This window comes from Dasypus novemcinctus, chromosome 12, assembly GCF_030445035.2.
Source record: "Dasypus novemcinctus isolate mDasNov1 chromosome 12, mDasNov1.1.hap2, whole genome shotgun sequence".
Taxonomy (NCBI): domain Eukaryota; kingdom Metazoa; phylum Chordata; class Mammalia; order Cingulata; family Dasypodidae; genus Dasypus; species Dasypus novemcinctus.
Genome location: NC_080684.1, coordinates 66,525,964 through 66,537,246, shown reverse-complemented (window position 1 = coordinate 66,537,246; position 11,283 = coordinate 66,525,964). Strand labels below are relative to the sequence as shown.

Below are 11,283 nucleotides of genomic sequence, written 5' to 3'. Positions count from 1 at the left end.
TTAAAACTAAAAGAGAGCAGCTGGCCATTACTTTTTAAAGTATGTCTCAGAGAAAACAGAAAAATAATGATGATTATCTAAAATTTTGTTCCAGATGAAATTGTTGAATTTTATGTCTGACTCTGTGATTCTGTGATTTGTTATAATTGTATGCCTCCCTATTAAATTGTTCTTGCTAACACTAATTCCATATTCATTTGTTATGAACATTTATACTAAATCTTAAAATAACCCAAGGTAATATCCCAAATACATTCCAGGAACTCCTGAAAAGCTAACTCATCTTTCACCCCAATTCTGACAACATTTAGTCATATTAAAAGGACATCTGACAATCTAGGAGACAGGCTGTTGCCTTGCCGTGAACATGCATAAGCGGGGAGCATCTGACCAAGTTACTCAGTACAGTTATCAATGCTTAGTACTTCTTGTTTTTCTTCAGATAGTGAGTCCATGTGCACTTGACTATACCCATCATTATTTTAAAATAAATCCAAGAAGGCAGGAGTGAGGCTACTGAGGCCATTAGAGAATGGATCAGGTGTCCATTGGTTTGGGACTGCAAGCTGACTATTTTAAGAACATACTTCACAAATGTTTCTGAAGAAGGCTTATCCAAGTTTGGCTTTAAAATTTTGGCCAGTTTTGTAGCCTGAAGTATGCAGGACACTGCACAATGATACCCTTGCTCTTATATTCTTCATGGAGGCACTGACAGGAGAAATCTACAAAAGCCCTGGATGCAGAGTGGAGAGTGACTAGTGGAACTACTGGTTGCATGCCACTAGAAGAGGCGATGTTCAGAATTACCCCCTTTAGATCTTTCATCCTTGCCTGGCAGCACAAATTATATCATCTTATAAATAGAAATGATATTAATATTTATCAGTTACTTGATGGTATAGTCCAAGTCAGGAATATCCAAAAGTATTTGGGATATTCATAGGACATTCCCACATTGTTAACTAGAACGCCAATTATAAGACCAGTCAAGCCCATTTAACTGTATCATAAATATCTTCTGGGGAAGCAGACTTGGCCCAGTGGTTAGGGCATCCGTCTACCACATGAGAGGTCCACGGTTCAGATCCCAGGCCTCCTTGACCCGTGTAGGGCTGGCCCACGTGCAGCACTGATGTGCGCAAGGAGTGCCGTGCCAGGCAGGGGTGTCCCCCTGCGTAGGGGAGCCCCATGCGCAAGGAGTGCGCTCCATAAGGAGAGCTGCCCACAGCGAAAGAAAGTGCAGCCTGCCCAGGAATGGCGCCGCACACACGGAGAGCTGACACAAGATGATGCAACAAAAAGAAACAGAGATTCCTGTGCCACTGACGACAACAGGAGAGGACAAAGAAGAACACGCAGCAAAACAGACACAGAGAACAGACAACTGGGGTGGGGGGAGGAGGGGAGAGAAATAAATTAAAAATCTTCAAAAAAAATATCTTCTGATTTCAAGTCAAGTGCAAAAGTCCTTATTTCCACTTTGAAATATTCTCTTATTTCACTGGAAACTTGGTTCAGTTTATCCTGTGATCTGCTGATTAGGACAACCTTCATTCCACCCTTTGGCAGCTGTTCTGAGTATACTTTTCCAATTCCATCAATACTACCAGTCACAGCTGCCCATTCCCCAAAACTCATCTGGCCCCCTTCTCATTACCCAGCCCCCAGACACAAAGGGCCATGAAGAGCCAGTACAAGACATTCAGGCCCAGGAAGGCCACAGTGCCTGCGCCCATCCAGTGCAAGAAGCCGGAAGCTGGGACAGCACTCTCTGTGGCTTTCACCTAGACCTCACTACCTGCAGAATGAAAAAAACGAATGAATGAATCCAGGAGGAGCCATCCCTTTGGTTGATTTTAATCTGTATTTTTTCTCTATAAGAATCATAAAGACAAGTAATAGCTTTCAATGACTTTTGTGAGTCCTTAGCTAATGAATGAATGAAAAATGAGGGTGGTTTGGGAAGTCTTTAAACTTACCATTGGTTTCAGAAGTAAGGACGGTCTGGGGAAAATCTGAACCCTCATCAGAAATGAGGGTGGTCCTATGTGGATCCTTTAAGTTTATAGTTGACCTAAATTCATTGCAATTAGAAATTGGTAAATACTACATGCAATAATACATATAAATCTCATAAAAATGAAGAAGAGTACATAAAGAGTACCTAAAGCACAATTCTGTTTATGAGATTTTAAAGAGGTCAAACTAGCCTATGATATTATAAATCTGGGTTGCTACTGAAGGTTTATTTCTTGATCTGATGGCTGTTATATGGATGTGTTCAGTTTGTAAAAATTTATCCACCTCTGTCCCCTTATGATTTGATCATGTTTCTGCATGTGTGCATGTATGCGTGAGTACTAAATTAAAAATATAAAATTTAAAGAAAAATATCTGCTGTTATAAAACTTTTATTTTCTTTTTCTCTTTCCCTAACCTCTTCTTTCCCTTGTTGGATTTTCCTCTACTGGCCAGATAGTTCTTTTAGCTCTTTCTGGGGTGTTTTTCACTGTATAGTCTTCAAAGGAGCTTTCTTGCCATTTAGTCCCTCCCTCCATTGCCTACTCTGCATATTGCTATATATCTGCATGAAAAATATGTAAAGAAAATATGTGGGCATAAATTATAGAACGAAATCAGAAAGGACTAAAAGCATTCTTAAAGCACTTCTTATGCAGAAGTGGACAAAAAATTGAAACAGCATATTTTCTAATTCGTTAAAATGTGATATTAAATGTAAATTATTTACATGGAATTGTGTTTATGTGTACACTCCCTGGAATTAGCCAAAAAAGGGTTTAAATTGTAGCACTGCATTTTCTAATTATTTCACCTAAATTAAATTAATTTCCATAAGCTTTAGTTTCTCCATTGGTAAAATGTGGATACTAATACCTACATCATAAAATTGTAGGTATTATATAACAAAATAATATGCGTAGATGGCCTAGCAAGAGATCTGACACACAGTGGCAATTACTGCTAATAAGGCTGAAGTGCTTTCACATGTATTATACAAAAATTCATTATAATCCTAACATATAGGTGATCATGCTAGGTGAGATGGAGTGCAGTGTTCACCATACTGTGGGACAAATACCCACCAGTGACAAATAAATTGAATTCAGGTGGTATACAGGAATGGCCTTAAATAACATTGAATTGCATAGTGAGAAAATTGTCCTCTTTCAATGCTTTTGATTACATTAAGAAAAATTCTCCCTTTGGTGCCAGTGTGTCTTCAGCCTCTCTCTCTGGCTTGCTAATCTAACAAAGGAACAGCAGACCTTAGGCTCAGACCTTAGCTAATGTAAAAATATCTAGCTAGAAGTTAATGGCGTTGTTTTGATTTTGTATGTTTATAGTTTATGGACATCTCCAATTTATGGTTAGTGTTACTGATTATCCATTTATAACAAAGATATATAATTTTAGTTATATAAGTTCATCAAGGGTTGAACAGAACATGTGGAACACAGCAAAAAATGGTAATTTATAATGCAAAAAGACTGACATTTAGAAACACTACTGTAATGGTTAGAAAGCAGAAAAAAAAAAATGGATTTGAAGTCTCAAACTTAAAATCTAGATTCAAGATGCAAATCCAGAATTTATTGTGAGGACTCTACTGGCTCTGTGGCTTTGGGCAAGATGCCTCACGTTTTTGAACCTACAGTTTTTTTTACCGGTTTAATGTGGATAATTATGTTTGAGTTATTGATCTCATGGATTTATGATGATTAAGTGAAATTTAGTGAATATATCCTTAGACAGCAAAATACCATACAAATCTAAATCATTTCTATTGAATTTTATTAGCTCCATTTTCAGCAATAAAGGCCCATAGAAGACAAGTGATTTACCTAAAATCACACTTCTAATAGTGACAGAGCCATGGGAAGGTTTCCTAAATGCCCTAAGACAATTCTTCTGTCCATACTATACCTGCTCCCATATTAAGCAGTTCCAATAGTTTACACAGTTCCTGTTTATAGATAACATAGAGAATAAAGCAGGATAAGTGAGGTCTTACGATGGCAAGCATAATGAGATAGAGTTGAACAGATGATTTTTGCTAAAGCACACCTGGAAAAGGAAATAATACCTCTATGAACAGCAGCACCTTATATACACTTAGCAAAAAGGAATCACCACTCAATTTGCACTAACCTATCCTAGACTGCATTGAACTTAAAGGTCCTGTTGCTTTGATGCCACCTCTTAGGTAGAGGCAAGAGTTAGTTGCTAAAGTCAAAGTCTTAAGTGAAAACTATATGCAGGTAAAAATTACTCCGAAAAGTTGCTTTATCTCTCCTATAACTTGCAATATATATATTTTCTGTGTGTATTCCTATAGAGTATTTCTTCTACACAGTAAAATTTGAGAAAGACTAAGCAAGTATAAGAAAATAAGAAAGCATAGGAAAATCTATGTGTAGAAGCTAGAAAGTTAAATCAATTTGAGTTTAATATAATGATCAAATCCTTAATAGCAAGGAGCATTAGAATGCTAATATTCCTGTTTTCTTCATTCTGTTTTTAATGTTAAACCTCTAAAATTTAACACATTATTTGTTGTGAGAATTTTGTGAAATAGTGTCCTTATATCTTGGAGGGTAGGATCAGTTTATAAGGCAGTGTGAAATTAAACCTACAGGGAAACTTTTATGTTTATAATCATATTGTTGAGTTCCTTAAAAAGATAATTTGGACAGAATATGGCTTAGCCTCTATTTGTTGTCATATATTACCGAGAAGTCTCTCCAGATAACTAAAATTGCTCTTCATATTGGAAATTCTGTCAGAAACCACCGTTTTCATCATAAATAAAACAGATGTTTTTCCTATAATCAAAACTTCTTCCATTAATGTCAGAGAGCTTCATAAAACAGATAAGCAGGGGAGATATGTAATATATAGACTATATACTAAATTATATAGCTAAAAACCTTATGAATTCTGAAACGTATCTGGGCCCAAGGAAAAGTAATGGGTGGCCCATATTTTTAGTAAATTATATGAGTGTATTTAAAAGTAACAAAATTTGATTGATGAGATTGACACTTGTATAATTAAAAAATGATCAGATATCAATTTTATACAGAGCAATCTAGTTGTTCCTCATTCCTCATATTTTCAATTACTTTTGTAGCAGGATATTAGAATGTGCCTGATCCTGTCTTAGTTTCAACTGAAATTACAATAATGAGTTTGAGTTTGAGTCTGAGTACCCCTCTCCCCTCTCCCCATGTGAAATTCACAAAGGAAATGCAAAAGAACCCTTTTCAGATCCTGGTCCCCAGGTCCAGATTACTGATATTAATGGTTCAAGGGGTAGAGGAGGGAGGATTAGTGAAGGTATTTACTTAGAACTGTTGTACTTCTATGAAACCAATTTCTAATTCCAAGCCTAGTAAGGGGGAGTGAAGAGTTTTAACCCTACCTTTTTTCAGAGATCTGCTTATGAAACATGTTTCCTGAAGGTGACTGGTACCTGGTTCAAACTCAAAAATCTAAATGAGACTATGGATGGTGTCTGACTCCTGCTGGTGAGGAATGGGCTCAGAATTTCTACTTAGATGGTAAATCCAGGATTTTGCACCAAGGCCATGGAATGAAAAGTATTTCCTGCAGACCAGTAATACCATACCAATGAGTGACCATCTTGGTCCTACCCTATGGGGTTGCTTAGAGGGATTGGAAGACCCACCAGTTCAGAGGCTAGAGTTTTGGCAGCAGATGCTCAGGGCCTGAAGACATCATCTTAAAGGAGCTCTCTCAATAGATATGTCTTCTTCCCAGAAGGAAGGGAGCAGAAGAAAACCTGTGAAGAGCCCAGAAGAGTTCCCGTCTTCCAGGCCAGAGTGCAGGAGACAATTTAGTACCCAACCACACCAAATTATGTCTACATTGTCCTAGCCCTTGACCAATACCTCCTTCACCGTGTTGAGAGCAAAACAGTGGATGTTAAAGGAATGGAATAGGAAATCCAATCTCACTGTCCATCCCTTGCTACATTTTCCTTGTAAATTTCCAGTCTCAAAGAGGTTCCTCCAAGTAGAGGTGAGTAATGATAGAAGAAAAAAATTAATGCATGCAAGTTAATAGTTTAATTACAGGAAGCAAATATTCTCATTTCTAAGTTGAGATTATATGTAATTTAAAGGGAATAAGGTGTGAGCAGAAATTTTATGGATTTACTGGGGGTTTCATTCAGATAAAGGGAAAATGAGAATACAGGAAAAACTTTACAGGTACAGTGAAAGTCAGAAACAATTGTCTCGACTAGATTATAACTTTGCCTAGTAGGCATACTGGTTTACATTTATAAAAAGAGATGAAATAAATTATGCTTACCATATCATAGACTAGTCACATTAATATATAGATAAAATTGAATATTTCCACTAAATATTTTCCTGTGCAGAAAGAACCAGAAGAGAATTCTGACAAACTGAAGAGCCACTCCTAGAAATGTTGCATTAAATTTATAACAAAAGAAAACTATGATTATTAGAGGCACAAATACTTGTAATTAGCAGTCACAAATTCAATTTCATAAACTATCTTCAAAATGAAATTATCATAAAATATTGGTCATAAATCAAATTTTAAAAAATGCTTTCAGAAGATTTAGTAAGACTTTGCATCAGAAAATAAACACAAGGTAATTCAGGGTGTAAACTTCATTTCCTGTTAAGCTATAAATCACCATGAAGAGAATAACCACGTATTTCACCCTGTAGCTTGAGTGACTTAGGCGATTTCTATCTTATATTTCTTTGCTCAGAGGCTCTGTGACTATCTCCTCAAATAATATCTCATTCATTCATTCATTCTACACATATTCTGAATATCTACTTACATTTCAAACATTCTAGTCAATGGTAAATATGGCAAGCTAGACATGAACATTCACTTCTCAGAGAAAGCATTGAATAATTAATCACAAGTATAAGAACACTGAACAATTAATTACAAGTATGACAAATGTCACAAAATGTTAGAAAATATTACAAGTACTTCAAGAAGAAATGCATAGTCCTGGGGGGGATGAGGGAGGGTAAAAGATTGCTCATTATTTTTGTGTATAATTAGAAATTTGATCACTATAGCAGATACAATATGCTCTTAAAATGACAATCAAAACAGAGTAGATATCGTTCTTATAAAAAAATGTTTATGCAGGACTGAATGAATGATTTCAACTCTACTTTTTTTTTTTTTAACCAGGTGGTTCTCTATATTTCAGAGCAAAATTGCAAAGGAAATGTTTTGTTTTTCTTTCTATGTAATGTCAATGAAATTTTAAAGAAGATATGCAGGCTTTTGTCTCACAATAGTTCACTCAGGATAGTATCCTAAATAGCCATTCTAACTCTTCCAGTTGTTGCTGTGTTGCTTTGCTTTTGTTTATTTCCCCTTTAAATTGCCCAAACCTGTGCCTATGATCAGTGCAAGTCTCCCTGTCCATCTCAGTGACACGGTTAGAAGATAAATAAAGAACTAGACAGCCAAATAAGCATCCACTGAAAATATCTCACAGGAGATGTACTTTTAAAACGTACCCTGGGGCACACGGGAGTTTAATTTTGGATTTGAAAATAATACTTCAGAAAAGCAATGCTGTTTGTTTGGAAGAAAATTTGAAGGAAAAGAAGGATGGGCTAGTTGTAGAACAAAACAATCTACTAGAAAAATAGGCATCATGGAAAAAGTAAAGGTATGCTATGTGGAAAAACATATTTCCCCAATGTGTTATGAAAAGTAGCAACTACTACTAAATCACCCTGAGGTATAAGAGGTTTCTTCATGGTGATTTTCTGCAGATGTCAGTTGTGGCAGGCCACCAGTTTATGTTCAGAGAAATAAATAAGAATGGACGTTTTTATTGAAGAATTTTTAAGTTTGATATTTAAGCTTACTTTGAAGGATTACTGCCTATTATTTATGCATAAAGATTATTTGCAAAAACATAGTCAAAGAAATCTTAAGATTTCTTTGTAAGATTAAGATAGTAATGATCTATAAAAGGTACATGCATCAATCTAGTGTGAACAACAATAAACCTCAGCCCCCCCTGTCATCCTCCCACCCTCCCCACATACTAGTTGTTATTCATTTTCCTGTTAATGATGTCACTATTCTTATGGCTTCCAAAGTTAAAAACAGCAGTGAAGATCATAGGTTTGGAATTAGACAACCACTTGAGGCTCAGCTCAATTACCAGTTGTTTAACCTTGAGCAAATTACTTAACCTCTCTTAGCCTCTGTTCTATTCTCTGTACAACGGGGTTAATATCTTCCTCATTCCGTTTTTTTAAGATCACAATAAGACATGTAACCTGAATATAGAAATCATTCACTAAATGTGGGCTGATAGAATTATTGCTATGATTATTCACCCTTCATCAGCATCATCGTGATATTAATATTTTCTTCCTTTTTCTCCTTTCTTCATTAACTTTAATCTATTGCTGAGTCTGTTGACCCTTACTTCTTAATGTCTCCAACTTCTATTTCCTTCTTCCATTCTCTAGGACTCTACCTTTCTTCATCAAAGTCCCTTTTCCTACCCTTTTCAAAGACAAACAAAAATTTCTTCATTTGTACTACAGATTTCTGCTGTTAGTACAACTTATCCCTTCCTTCCCACTGTGAAGTCTAGCCATAAGGAACACCCCAGCTGCATGAAATCACAGGCAAATGGGCTGTCCAGTCTAAAATATTTTCAGATGGGGAAACTTAAAATTACTACCTAATCTATCTGGTAACCAGCATCTTGTTCCTTTTGAATAAGATCTCTCTCTCTCTGACCTAAAGCATTTAACCTCTGTCAGTACCTTTCATCAGAGTTTCATCAATCAGAGCACATTGTAAAGATGACATGAACAAAAAAAAAAATAGAATTTCTCTTTTGCCATAAATATCACAGCTTCAACATGCATAATATATCTGTTCTCTTTGATATCTTACCATAAGCTCCTTGGAGTTCAACTTTTGTTATGTTTCCTTTCTTTTTTTGCTCGGCCCTTTCTTCCCACCTCTTCTTTCCCCTCTTCCTCCTCCTTCTTCTACTTCTTATTTAATTAGACCTGAAGTGCATGGGTATGTTCTTTCAAATGATCCTAAATCTGTACATCAAGGTGAATTTAGCTTGAGAAATATTCTGTCAGTCACCCAGAATGGCAGGCCTTGATTACCTGTTGCAGTTCTACAACTAAACTGACATGAGTAAAATGTGAATCTGAGGATTCTGAGATTATGTGGCTGTGGCAGTTTGGTATTATTTATGAATTTCAAAAACAGATATTGGATTATGTTTGTTAATTGGTCTGTTTCTCTGGGCATATCAGATTACATTACATTCAAAAGTTTCACTTTTACTTGATTAAATTATGATAAGGCTTTGATTGTGTGGGGAATCAGAGAGAAAATGACAGAGCAGAGGAGAAATTGGGAGTTTTGATGCTGGAGCCCCAGGAAGTAAATACACAAGAAAAGAACACAGAGGAATAGAGATGGTTCCATACTTATGGCAGAGGCCCCAGGAAGAAAGAGAGCTTGATAGTCTACAGTTGACCTTGTGGAGAGAACAAAGCAGCTGAGCCTAGGAAGAAACAAGCCCCAGGGAAAGAGACAAGCCTTATACTAGCCTATAGCTGAAACCAGAAGAAACTGAGACCATGGAGCCTGAAGAGGAAGGTTGAACCTTGGAGAGACTGGCAGCCATCTTGCTCTACCATGTGGTTGCAGACTTTGGTGAGGGAAGTAATTTACTCTTTATGGCATTGTGACTATAAGCTTCTACCCCAAATAAATACCCTTTATAAAAACCAACCAATTTCTGGTACTTTGCATCAGCACCCCTTTGGATGGCAAGTACAGTGGTCTTCTCTGCGAAGCTCAATAAAGGATCAGCAATTTTGGAAAGAAATCCCCCAAATATAAAAATCCTTCTTTTGTGAGAAAGCCCCCAAGTATAAAAATCCTCATTTTCTAGTAATCCATCATTAAAAATTTAATAATAAATTACTGATACTATCATCTTGATAGTATTATTGATGCAGGTAGTATCAATAACTTCTTCCATATTTATCTATTTTTTTTTCCCAACTACCCTAAGAAAGATACTTTATTCCAGGAGCGTGGTGAGAGTGAAGCATGACCAGAAAAAATATACTATGCCCCCAAATCAAGACTTACTGGAATTTTGGAAAGTACTCTGGTCAAAGTGGTTGATTCTGCAGAGCACTGGCTAAGCTCACTCATCATGATTTGATATAGACAGAAAACAATTACTATACATAAAGACTCCTGAGCTCCAGTGTCACTGGGAAAGTCCAGGATGAAGAAAGTACTGTGGATGTGGGTAAGTGAATGCACCAGATAATGCTGCTCCCACATATTTATCTTAGGGAAAATTCTTATTTAGGAAAATTATTGTGATCTATTAAAAACACTGAATATAGTCTACAGGGAATTGTGGTGCTCCTGCTTGCTTCACTATACTTTCCCATGTGCCATCACTTCCATCATCTGTCTCCTGGGAAAGGATAAGATTCCCCCAAGCACCCGAATGTCCATGATTTAATCTTGAGGTTGTATTTGGTTCCCTTCAGACACAAATATATCTGAATTATTTCCCATCTTAAAACAAAGCCAAAGAAAAACTTTCCTGTGATATTCATATCTTCCTCTAACTGGTAAACAAAATTTCTTCTCTTTTAACCAAATCATGTAAAATGTTGGTGGAAATCTCTGTTCTATTTCTCCTCCCATTTGCTCTTGAATCCAATCAGGCTTTCATCCAGTGAAATAAGTTGACAAATTTGGCACATATCTCCACTGTTGCCAATTCCTATGGATTCTTTTTTGGTCTTCATCTTATTTGTCTTAGCAGCAGCATTTGACAGAATTCATCACACTCTCCTCATAACGTTTTCTTCATTTTGCCTCCCATGATGTCATTAATTCTTGGAACAACTCTTATTTCATAGGGTAGTACTTAGTCTACTCTGCTGGATTCTTACCCTTTTTAACTAAATTTCAAAATGCCTTTGGTGTATTTTCCCCCAACCCACCAAATGTAAGATATGAACTATAGTTAGTAGTAATACTTTGACAAAGCACTTTCATAGTTTGTTATACAGATGTTTCACAACAACACAAGGTGAGGTGATATATAGGAGCCCTGTATGATGTTGTATTAGTCAGCCAAAGGGGTGCTGATGCAAAATACCAGAAACCTGTTGGCTTTTATAAAGGGTGTTTAGTTGG

General features: G+C 36.4%; 1 pseudogene; it reads right to left on the bottom strand.

The window, feature by feature from the left end:
- Positions 1 to 418: 418 nt before the first annotated feature.
- Positions 419 to 10,278, bottom strand: LOC101438607 (very-long-chain 3-oxoacyl-CoA reductase pseudogene; annotated as a pseudogene).
- Positions 10,279 to 11,283: the final 1,005 nt, after the last annotated feature.